Raw genomic sequence first — 10,902 nt, 5'->3', positions numbered from 1 at the left:
GGAAGCAACATAGAACAAAAACCTGTCTCCAGGCCAGAGCAATGGCCAAGGTCATAACTGGGAAAGTAGGGTGACATATGGGGCAAAAAAGAAAAATTAGATTGTAAATGAAAGAATGACAAAACTTCATCAGTAGTAGAAAGGTCAGTTACTGGTTGGAACATGGTATAGAGATCACGGCAATAGGTTCTGGTCCAAGAACCTGAACAATGATCGGAAGCCAGCTGCCATCTGATGTCCTGAGTGCCGACCTCATGGACTGAAGAGCTCACAACTTATAATGAAGAGCAGAAAAGATGATTTCTGTTTCATGTAGCTCATTCCTCTCAATTAACCTCACTGTTTAATTTTAACTTGAAGGAAGTTGTAATTTATCATCATCTCTCAATAGAGAAAGATACAAAGGAGTTTTAGGGCTTGATTATGGTTTCTAATTAAATAAACATAATTGGACCTTGATTTACCTAAAACCTAAATTAGCACTATATCTATTAAATGTTGGTTCTCAGGAAAATTGTCTTAAATAATTTTTCTTAACCTATCAGAATGTTTAATTACTTTTTTTCTATTAGTATCCAAAGACCTACATAAAAATTACATTCACCCCCCAAAAAAAACTATTAATTAAGATTGATTAACATGTGGAGGAACAAATTACTTGTGTAATCATGTATATTATAATGGTCAATAAATTTTCATAAAAATAATATAGTTCTTCACTCTTGAATAATTATGCAGGCCAAACTTTCAGAAATCAGTAGGAGTTTTAATTTTATACTTAAATTATTTAGCATATTTTTAGTCTGTTTAAAATTAAAAATCAGATTTTCCACTGTGCATTAATAACACTGAGTGATTTAAGTTAATTGGAATGATTGCCAGTAGTCACATTGCTTTTGATAGCTGCCATTGCAGTAATGCTTCAAGGCAAACACTATATTTTTAATCAAAGTAAGGGACAGTATTTTTTTTTTTACGTTTAAAATTTTTTAATTCTTATTTATTTTTTAGAGTCTATAAATTTATTGAGTAAAAATGAAATTGATATCAGACATTTTAAATTTTGTTTGGTTTAAATTTGGCAGCTCTTCATTTGCAGCAAAGATGAACTGAGTGAAGAAAAGACACAGTGATGCTGTCACAGAGATACTGAATAAAACAATCTTCCATTTATTATAAAAGCAGGCATCACACAGCAGTGCCAGTCAGTTACAAAGGCAGGGGGAAGCCAAGTTTAATGAACAAGGATAAAACCAAAGCAAGAAAAAACTTTCAAGAGAGGAGAGGGCCAGAGTATGTAGGAAAGAAGTAGCAACAGGGGCTAGGTGGAGAACAGTGTTTGGTTCACTTGTTCACTTGGAAAACACAGTGACCATGTCTAGCTTTTGGGTGGCAAGACCCACTCTTGGGTATTCTTTCCATGTACATCGGATCTTCCACAAGGCAATGGCCCTTCCATTTTAGGTTTGTGCCACACTGGTGCACACATAATGCTTAGGGTGGTGGTGATGGTCTTGCAGCTTCACAAACACACCATCAATGCTGGTGCCATGTTTGTCACAGGTAAGCACAGTCAGTGCAGCCACTTTGGTGACTGGAGCCATAACTCTTCTGAATCCCGAGGGCTTGTTGGGATCTCCTTTCTCCTTAGACTCCAGAATTTCCAGCAAAACCAGTAATGAAGTGGACTATTTCAGGGACTCATTTAACTCCTGTTTCTCCTGAGGCATCTTGTGCAACTCAGATTCCTGTTGATGACCAGTCCATCTGGAGATTGAGAATGCTCTAGGGCTTATCTCGGCTCTACTGGGCTGCCTTCTTTGACTCCCAAGTGCTGTAGAATTGACAGCTGTTTTCAGTGGAGTGGAGACCAGAGGGATTCTGTCCTGGTGGTGATGACCCTGGGGGTGGAGCGGGAGGCAGGTCAGGTGGTGAAGGGCACGGCATCCCATTAGGCCTGTGTGCGCTGCGAATGTGCAGGACCTCTTTCAGTTCAGAGGCTAAATTCATCAGGGACAGCATTCTTAAACTACATTTTCTAAAAAAAGTTCAAGCACTTACTTTATGCTACATATATACTCTTTCTGGAATATGTAATCTACTGAGAAACATTATGAAAGAACATGGAGTAAAGAACTGTTTTGCTCTCCAGAGTGGTTACTATGAAAGGTTCTCAGAGTACATTGCAATAAATTTTTATTATCAGTTCTTTATAAACTCCCTCAAAATCCAATAGTTGGTTCATAAATAGTAAATGGAAAGGGAAAAGATTAGACACATGGTGCATTATACATGGTAACATAAACAGAGGCCTAAATTATCATTATTAATGCATTTGGTGATTAATAAGCATGCTTTAGAGTCATATTTTAAAGACTCACAGCCATTTCAGTCCCCTTGCTGCCCTTACATCCTGCGTCTCAATGTTTTATAATGCAAATCAGAGATACCAACACTGATGTTGGTGTTTTAAAATACCAATAATTTTGAAAAAATTAGATGTGGGCTAGTACTTATATATTGGAATAGTCATATGACAGTAGATATTCTGAATGGACATGGAAAAGAAGCTTTCAGAGAAATGTAGAAATAATCTGAAAAATAAAAAATGTCAATGAGGTCCTGATAGAAAATGTTAAGAAGTGGGAATTCTTTAATATGGTCACACAAGTACACATTTCTGTTGTGTTCATTAAAATAAATGTACATTTAAAGTACTGCTGACTTCCAGACAAGATGGAGGTGTAGACAGACACGCTGCATCTCCCTCCACAGCTAAGAAGGAATACAACTACCTCAAAACTAGAAATAACCAGAAGTTCCAGAAAATCAAACTACATGGAAGTCCAGCAAACAAAGATATAAAGAAGAAATACTCATCCAGACAGAACCTCAAGCTTAAAAATCCTTGGAACTTGCTAGAACGACACGCTCCATCTCCCTCTACAACTGAGAAGGACTACAACCACAACAAAAATAGAAATAACCAGAAGTTCCAGAAAATAAAGCTACATGGAAGTCCAACGTATGAAGTTATAAAGAAGTGGTACTCATCCGGATGGGCAGGAGGGGTGAAGTTGCGGTGGAAAGATTAAGCTGTGCTGGAGGCAGCAACAAGCAGCGGGACCCATTAAGCACAGACACCTGTATTTAAGGAGAAGAGAGAAGCGCCCGGAGAACCAACCCTGGCTGCAGACCAGACCTGTCAGCTCACGATTACAATGCCGGGGAAGGCAGACCCCCATTGTCTTGGACTGTGAGGCCCACAGGGCATGGGGACGGAGGAGGAGGTTCCCGGTCCTTCAGCGGAGAGTAACAGCAGGAATCCATCTTGGACCCCCACCCCCACACAAAGTGCCACAGAGTGGTGAGAAGGGTCACCTGGTTGTGACGAGTACACGAGGCTCCACCCAATATAGCATAGGAGGTGTGACAGTGCCCCGCCCAAGAAGGAAAGATAAACAAAAATGGTCAGAATGGCAGGAATAATGATTGAAATACCAATCATGCAGCTAACCAAAAAGCAAATATGGGAACTAACCGAAGAACAAATAGAAAATATTTCTGAGGCTCAGTTCAGAGCTATAGTCATAAGGCAGCTTACAGACGAAACAGTGGGGCTTAATCAATACAGGGAAGGAATGAAGACTAGTCCTGCTGAAATGAACAAAAATACATACGAGACAAGTGGTGAGGAAAGGAAAACCAGAGATCAAATCAACAACTTGGAACATAGGGAAAGAACAGTCAACCAGTGCAGAAAGAGGAAACAAAAAGTGAAGAATATGAGGAAAGGCTCAGAAAACTCTGGGACAGCTATAAGTGAACGAACATTCAAATTATAGGATTGCCAGAGGGTGAAGAAGAAGAACTAGAAATTGAAAAATTATGTGATAAAATAATGAAGCGGAACTTGGGGAAGGAAACAGACTTACAGGTCCAGGAAGCACAGAGAGTTCCAGAAAAACTGGACCTAGGGAGAACCACACCAAGACATATAATAATCAAAACATCAAAAATTAAAGATAAAGAGAGAATCTTAAAAGCAGCAAGAGAGAAGAAAAGAATTATGTACAGAGGGGTGTCAATTAGACTACCAGCTGATTTCTCAAAGGAGACTCTACAGGCAAGAAGGGACTGGCGAGAAATATTCAAAGTAATGAAAATCAAAAACCTACAGCCATGATCACTCTATCCAGTGAAGCTGTCATTTAGAGTAGAAGGGCAGAGAAGGGCAGAGAAAGTGTTTCCAGGACAAAGTAAAACTGAAGGAATTTATTAGATCCAAACCACTGTTATATGAAATGTTAAAGACACTTGCTTAGAAAAAGGAGGATCAAAACTATGAACATTAAAGTGAAAACTGTATCACAACAACCAACAGCAGAAGCTAGGGAATCAAAACAAAAGCAAACTAAGTAGGCAATGAGAGGGGAAAAAGAATTATAGGTATGGGGAACATATTGGGGGGAGGTCAGCGGAGAGGGGGAAGAGGGGAGGGAGATGGTACAGGAATTAAGAAGCATAGTAGGAGGGAGAGGAGTAGACAGGAAGATGTTGAGAAGAACTATATGCACAACCAATGGGCATAGACTAAAAGGAGGCAACTGGAGGGAGGGGGGTCACAGGGTGGAGGGGAACAGAGGGAAAAGAAATTGGGACAACTGTAATAGCATAATCAATAAAATATGTTTTAAGAAATTAAGTACTTACTTCTGAGACACAGTATTTGCCACAAATATCCACTCTTCGTTATTGAAATCAGTATTTTTTGGCTCCTTTGGCTAATATTAACTACATCATTTTGACAAATGGCAATAGTGTCCATTAATAAGAGCTTTTCATTTTTCTTCATAAATATACTCTAGGATATTAACTTACTTAGTGTTAAGGTTATGTTTCAAGGCTTAGCTTTAGTGATGTCTGAATTTTCTAAAAAATGGTATCTATCGTATCTGTTTTTATATTTAAAAATTAAACTGTTGTGTAAATGTGGATGTATTGAGTGGAAGGAAGGGGAAAGTGAAGGAGGGGGTTGAAGGGGGAGGTAAAAATTTTAACATGAAAGGAGATATGGAAAAAGGCTTTCCTTTAAACAAGAAAGCAGATACAATAATATAATATGAGAGTCTTACCTAGCACATTGAGATTAATGGTCATAAAATAATCTAGTACAATGTACCGCCCCCCCCTCCCCAGCAAAGAGCATTATAGAGGAATAATGTTACCCTTCCCCTCTATTCTGAGGCTTCTTTAAGTTAAACCCAAACACTTAATGAACATATATGTTTTGAAAGAATATCACAGCCCAGGCTGAGGGGCTCAGTTGGCTGGTACATCATCCCAAGCACCAAAAGGTTGTGGGTTTGCTTTAGTTGAAGATCTGATCCCCATCCAGGTGCTTATGGGAGGCAACTGATCAATGTTTCTCTCTCATGTGGATATTTCTCTTTCTCTCTCTCTGTCCCCTTTCCTTTATAAAATCAATGAACATATCCTTCGGTGAGGATAAAAAGAAGGAATATAGTAGAATTTTGAAGCTAGATGTGATCTCAGAGATCATTCAGTCCTATCTCATTCTTCTAGAAAAGGCAAAAAATATTTTCTGATTTCTTAAAATACAATATTCTTACGTTCTTTCTAAATCTTTTCTTCACACATGGAATCAATTTTTCTCACTTATATTCTACTCTGTACACTGTAACATTTTTTTTATCATAGCTCCTGTAATATTTTATTTTTCTCATTTATTTACAAACGTGTTCCCCCAAATCTTAGTTCATCTCCTTTTCTTTCACTCAACCAACCACCTGTTCAGGCCCTTTATTTCCCATACCCAAAGTATTATATCCACGAAGACAGACATGACCAGGTTTCATTTATTTTATTTGTAGCACTTTCAGGGCCTAGCACAGTGCATGACCTGGTTATGTTAAATTATCACTGAATGAATAAGTTTTACTTTTGCTTTGATAAATAAAAGTCAGAGGTAATGATAGATTAAAACATTCTTTATTGCAATTATTGTGAGCAATTTTTCTGTAATCAGAGTATGTTTGATATATGTTTGATATCTTGGATAAGTAACGCCAAATACAATGAGTGAATTGGCTCTTAATGGAATTAGGGTCCTTTCCTATAATGGTTTTTCTAGATAGTCTAGTATTTTTTCCCCTTTTCTGTATTGGCTTAATTGTGACTGGGATTGTATTATTACCATGGCTGCAAAAATACTTGAGTACCTGATGAGCTCTGACATTGCTATTCAGAAGTTAGAAAAAAGATGTTGTTTAAAATATATCAAATCTCTCCTCTTAGGAATTCTGTAGAGGTCACTGTGTATTTTAGATAGTTTAAATATACCCCCTCAGAAGGCAGTCTGTTTTCACCTTTTTTCTGGGGTTTTAAAGTGTCACTTTATATTTTCTCCTGAAATTTTATCTGAATTTTTAAATCTTCAAGTCTGTGTCATTATTTGAGTTTCTTAAGTACCAGTAAGGTTTCATTAAAACCAACCACATTATTGTATATCTTATTTAGAGCAGGCAAACGTTTAAGATGGAAATCTTCTGAATCTAACTCGAGGGTAAAACGTGTATTGAACTTGAATTCAGTTCCACCTCTGCAAAATTCCTCCCCCAAACATTTATTGAATTAATCTCTCTTACAACTCTTCTCAAATCCCCATGGCTTTTAACATGGCTTATAAGGCCTTTCATGTTCTGACTCCCCTCTGACACTTGCCATCTCACAGATTCTGTGCTTCAACGACACTGGACTGCTTCAACGACACTGGACTGCTTTCAGGTTTCAAAGAAGCCACCATCTCTTTTACTGCTGGGGGCAGAGAGGGAGAGAGATAGAAAAGAAGAGGAGAGGAGAGGGGAGTGGAGGGGAAGTGACGGAAGAAAAAAATTCATGTTATAGTAGAGAGAGGGGATAATCATATCATGAGAAGGAAGAAGCAGAGAATAAAAGTCTAAGAGGAGATAAAACTCTTCCTTTGAAGCAAAAGGGAAGAAGTGAAAGATTGTTATATAAATTATATATTTGAGTATAGAATATCTAATCTGATCTTTGTGGTCTTCCAGCTTTTTCTCCAATAACTTACTGCTGTATGGATAATCTTTCTGAAGTACATTTCTGATTATTAATTCTTTACAAATACTTCTTTTGGTTCTCCTTTGCTTGGAGAATACTGTGAAAGTTTCTTGAAGTGACAAATCACACCCTGGTCAGCTTGTGACCTATTATCTCCTCTTACTCCCCACCCCCTCACCTTGACCCCCTTACACATATTCTGCTCTATAATAAAATTTATCTGTCACTCTTTCCTGGATCTCAAGGGTCCCTGAAATTTGTTTCCTTACTTTGGAACTTTAGCACAATTGATTCATGTACTTGGACATTTATTCAGAGCTGCAGATCCCTGTCTCAATACTTTAACTTTACTATAAAGGCCATGTTATCTTTTAAACTTTCTTTGAATTCTTCCAGTTAGAAGTGATTTTTAGCTGCTCTGAGTTTGCATGGTGTTCAGTCTTGTATTATTATTATATTAGTAAAGTATTTTTCTAAAACATAGGTGATAGAATTTAGGTTATCTTTATATTCCTCACACTAAGTTCCAAAATGAATTAGTGAAACAGATAGGAAGCCATTTTATTTAACAAGTACTTTTGAAGACCCACTCTGTTCAGGTACCATGTCAGATGCTGGAAATATAGTGCTAAACAGGGGTGATAAAGTCTTTGGTGAAACCAGACCAGTGTTTTGAACAGTCAGTCTGACTACATTGTGAGGAGTGGAGTGGAGAGGTGCCGGAGGCTTCTAAGGAAACCAGAAAAGTGGCAATTTTTGGAGTCTAGATATCAGTCTCTGGCTTAGGCAAAGGTGCAATAAATATAAGATTAGAGAGAATTGAAGCTTTTAAGAGAAGCACTTGAAAGATTGAAGTAACAGGCCATATAGTTCAGGGGTGAAGGAGAGGAAAACATCCAGACTGTCTTCCAAGTTTCTGCCATGAACCATCTAGAGGAGATAAGCCCATATGTTGAGAGAAGGAACACTAGGGGAGGAGCAGGTTAGGAGGCAGGGGAAGAGAAATATTCAATTTTACACATGTTTTACCTACAGTGGCATCTGACAGACAGTTGGGTATCTGGTCTGATGCTTAGGAGGGTAACCTGGTTACTTTTATAGATTGGAAACCATATGCACGTAGGACATAAGGAAAGTTATGAATGTGAATATTGTCTCAAAGTAAGAAAGTCTAGAGGCAGAGAAGGTCTAGGAGAGAACACTGGGACTCCAACTCTTAAAAGCTAGTTAAGAAGAACAGGAGCCAGTTAAGACAACTGAGAGAAAAAAGCAGCTGATGAAACAGCAGCCAACCAGTGAACCAACCAACCAATTAATCTCAGGGCAAAATAATGTGATGGAAGCAAAGGGAGAGTTTTGAAGAGAAGGAAATTGTCACAGGGTCAAACTCCCCTGAGAGTTAAGTAGTATGACGAATAGAAAAATGTCTATTGACCTTAATGGCAAGAAGGTCATAATTTACTTTCATGGACACAGTTTCAGTGGAACAAAGTGTAAAACTAGATTGGAATATGCTGGGCATAAAGCGGAAGGTAAGAAAATGGCGATGGTGATTGTAGGTAACTCTTTCAAGAAGCTTTGCTGTGAAGGGTGAAAGAGCCTATAGCTGAAGTAAGCTGTGGAGTTGAGGGACATTTGTTTTGGGGTTTATTCACTTATTTTTAAAATTGGAAAGAAGGTGGGGGTGGAGGGAGAAAGAGGGAGAGAGAGACGAGAAGGGAAGAGGATAAATTCATGTTATAGTAGAGAGAGGGATAACAAATCCTGAGAAGAAAGGAGAGAACATTCTGTGTTGAGTAAATGTCTAAGAGGAGGTAAAACTCTTCCTTTGAAACAAAAGAGAAGAAGTAAAGGATTGATATGTAAGTTATATATTTGACCACAGAATATCTAATCTGATTACTTTTATTTCCTTTGTGGAGTAGGAGTTAAAATGATCTGCTTTGAGACAGGAGGATATAAGATTAAACAGAGAAGAGAACGTAGGAAAAGCCATTATAGAAAATAAGAGTGAACTAAAGGAAAAAAACACAGTAAGACTGTGGGCAGTGCTGAGCTACTAGTAGTCCCTCCCTATGTTGTGGTTCACTTATCACAGCCTCACTGTATCGCAGAATTAAAAAAAATATTATATTTAATTATTTATCGCGGATTTTTCACAATATCGTGGGATTTTGCAGTACTGTATACGTATGTTGTTAAAGTTACATAGGTTTAAGAGTGTAGAATAAACGTAAGGTTCCTACTTCATGAGGGGCGGGGGTCTAGAACATAATACCCGTGATAAGTGAGGGAATACGTACTTGAAACTGGCAGCTCTACATTGATAGTGTTGGCCATCTGCTCATGCGTGATGTCTTCTGAGACTGCTGGGCCACTCAGAAGAAGTGGTGCTTTAGGGTAGAGCCTGATTTCCATGTAGGCAAAGAGGTTGAGAGAATTTTCAGTGAAATTGTAAGGAAAGTTTTATAGAGCCACTGAGAGAGCCCAAGTTTTTCACTATTCAAAAGAGATGGTTGTGGCTATTATATGCATCCTCTATCTCACAGAGCAGTAGTAGTTTTCAACTTTTAGCATCTGCTGACACCTGTTGACCCCACTTCTGGGAGCAGTCCCATTTTACACTTGTGTTTCTTCTGGACCCTTCCTTGTATACTGTCAAATACAGGAGAAAATTCATGAGTTATGACATGTGGACACATGTGTCTCCATGACAGAGAAGTTGTAGAACCAGAGCTCGAGCACTTTGGAATAACTGAGACAGTGTGAAAGTCCAGTGATTTCATCACAAGAAACAGCTTAAGTACTGTATTCAGTGTCATTATTATTATAAAGTGCAGAAGAGCTCTCCTGGGCTGATGACTAAGCAATAGTCCTCATCTGCAATCCACAGAAACTTAATAAGGAATTGGGCAACATCAGACACAAATCTCTTATCTTACTAGAAAGCACATATGTTTTTCTTTCTTACGATGTGGTAATGTATTATTAAGTTCATCTTAATGGAGCCTGAAGTTCTTACTCAGAGTATTAAGCATCTTATTAATATAATAAGCAAGGCATTCCCCTTCCTATCTTGTCAACAATACCAAAAATATGTTTCCTACTCACTTGCCCAGATATCATGTATATTGCTGACTATTTGGAAACAGAAAGGTGTAGAGATTAACTTGAAATTCTTTTATATACTTTCATCAGGTGAGTACAGTACCAAAGCCTACTTATTTAGAAGAGATGCTTATGCTTAGATTTTCCTACATTCCTATGACCTTTATTTTTACATGGTACCATTTTTTATACTCAGTCACTAAGCTAAATATAGCATATATTTGTTATTCTTACATAGGATGTGTTTCTTCCCTCTCACATTTTGTGGTTTTGTTGTGAGTATACATAATATTTGCTGGTCCTTTTGCAAAGAAAGGAATTTCTTTGGGTTCAGGTGCTAAATTCCAGTTTCAATCTTTAAATGTCCTGGGTAAATAGGAATGGATCCAAAACAAAGTATTTCCAGATCATAACAAAGACTTTGCAATAGTAAACAGAGACTTACTAAATCACATTACATTCTTTGTTGCCATCCCTTCATGTAATTTCTTAGTCACAGGTCTGAAAATGGTTTTGAACTTAAAGTGAAAAAAGAAATGAATTAGGCCAACTATCATTCAAGTCTTTCTGTGAGGAACAAGTCTGAATTTATACATTTTTAATTTCAATATTTATAGAGAAACTGATTTGTTTAAAATCACTCTCAGAGTTTTTAGTTGGAAGATGTTACTAGATTAAAAATATTTTTGTGAT

The 10,902-nt window shown here is 37.7% G+C and overlaps 1 pseudogene; it reads right to left on the bottom strand.

The window, feature by feature from the left end:
* Window positions 1-1,293: 1,293 nt before the first annotated feature.
* Window positions 1,294-2,022, bottom strand: LOC150019877 (PDZ and LIM domain protein 1 pseudogene; annotated as a pseudogene).
* Between the last annotated feature and the right edge of the window lie 8,880 nt (window positions 2,023-10,902).

Source organism: Furipterus horrens, unplaced genomic scaffold (assembly GCF_987537825.1).
Source record: "Furipterus horrens unplaced genomic scaffold, mFurHor1.1.pri manual_scaffold_2, whole genome shotgun sequence".
Classification (NCBI taxonomy): domain Eukaryota; kingdom Metazoa; phylum Chordata; class Mammalia; order Chiroptera; family Furipteridae; genus Furipterus; species Furipterus horrens.
This window is presented reverse-complemented; position numbering and strand designations above follow the sequence as displayed.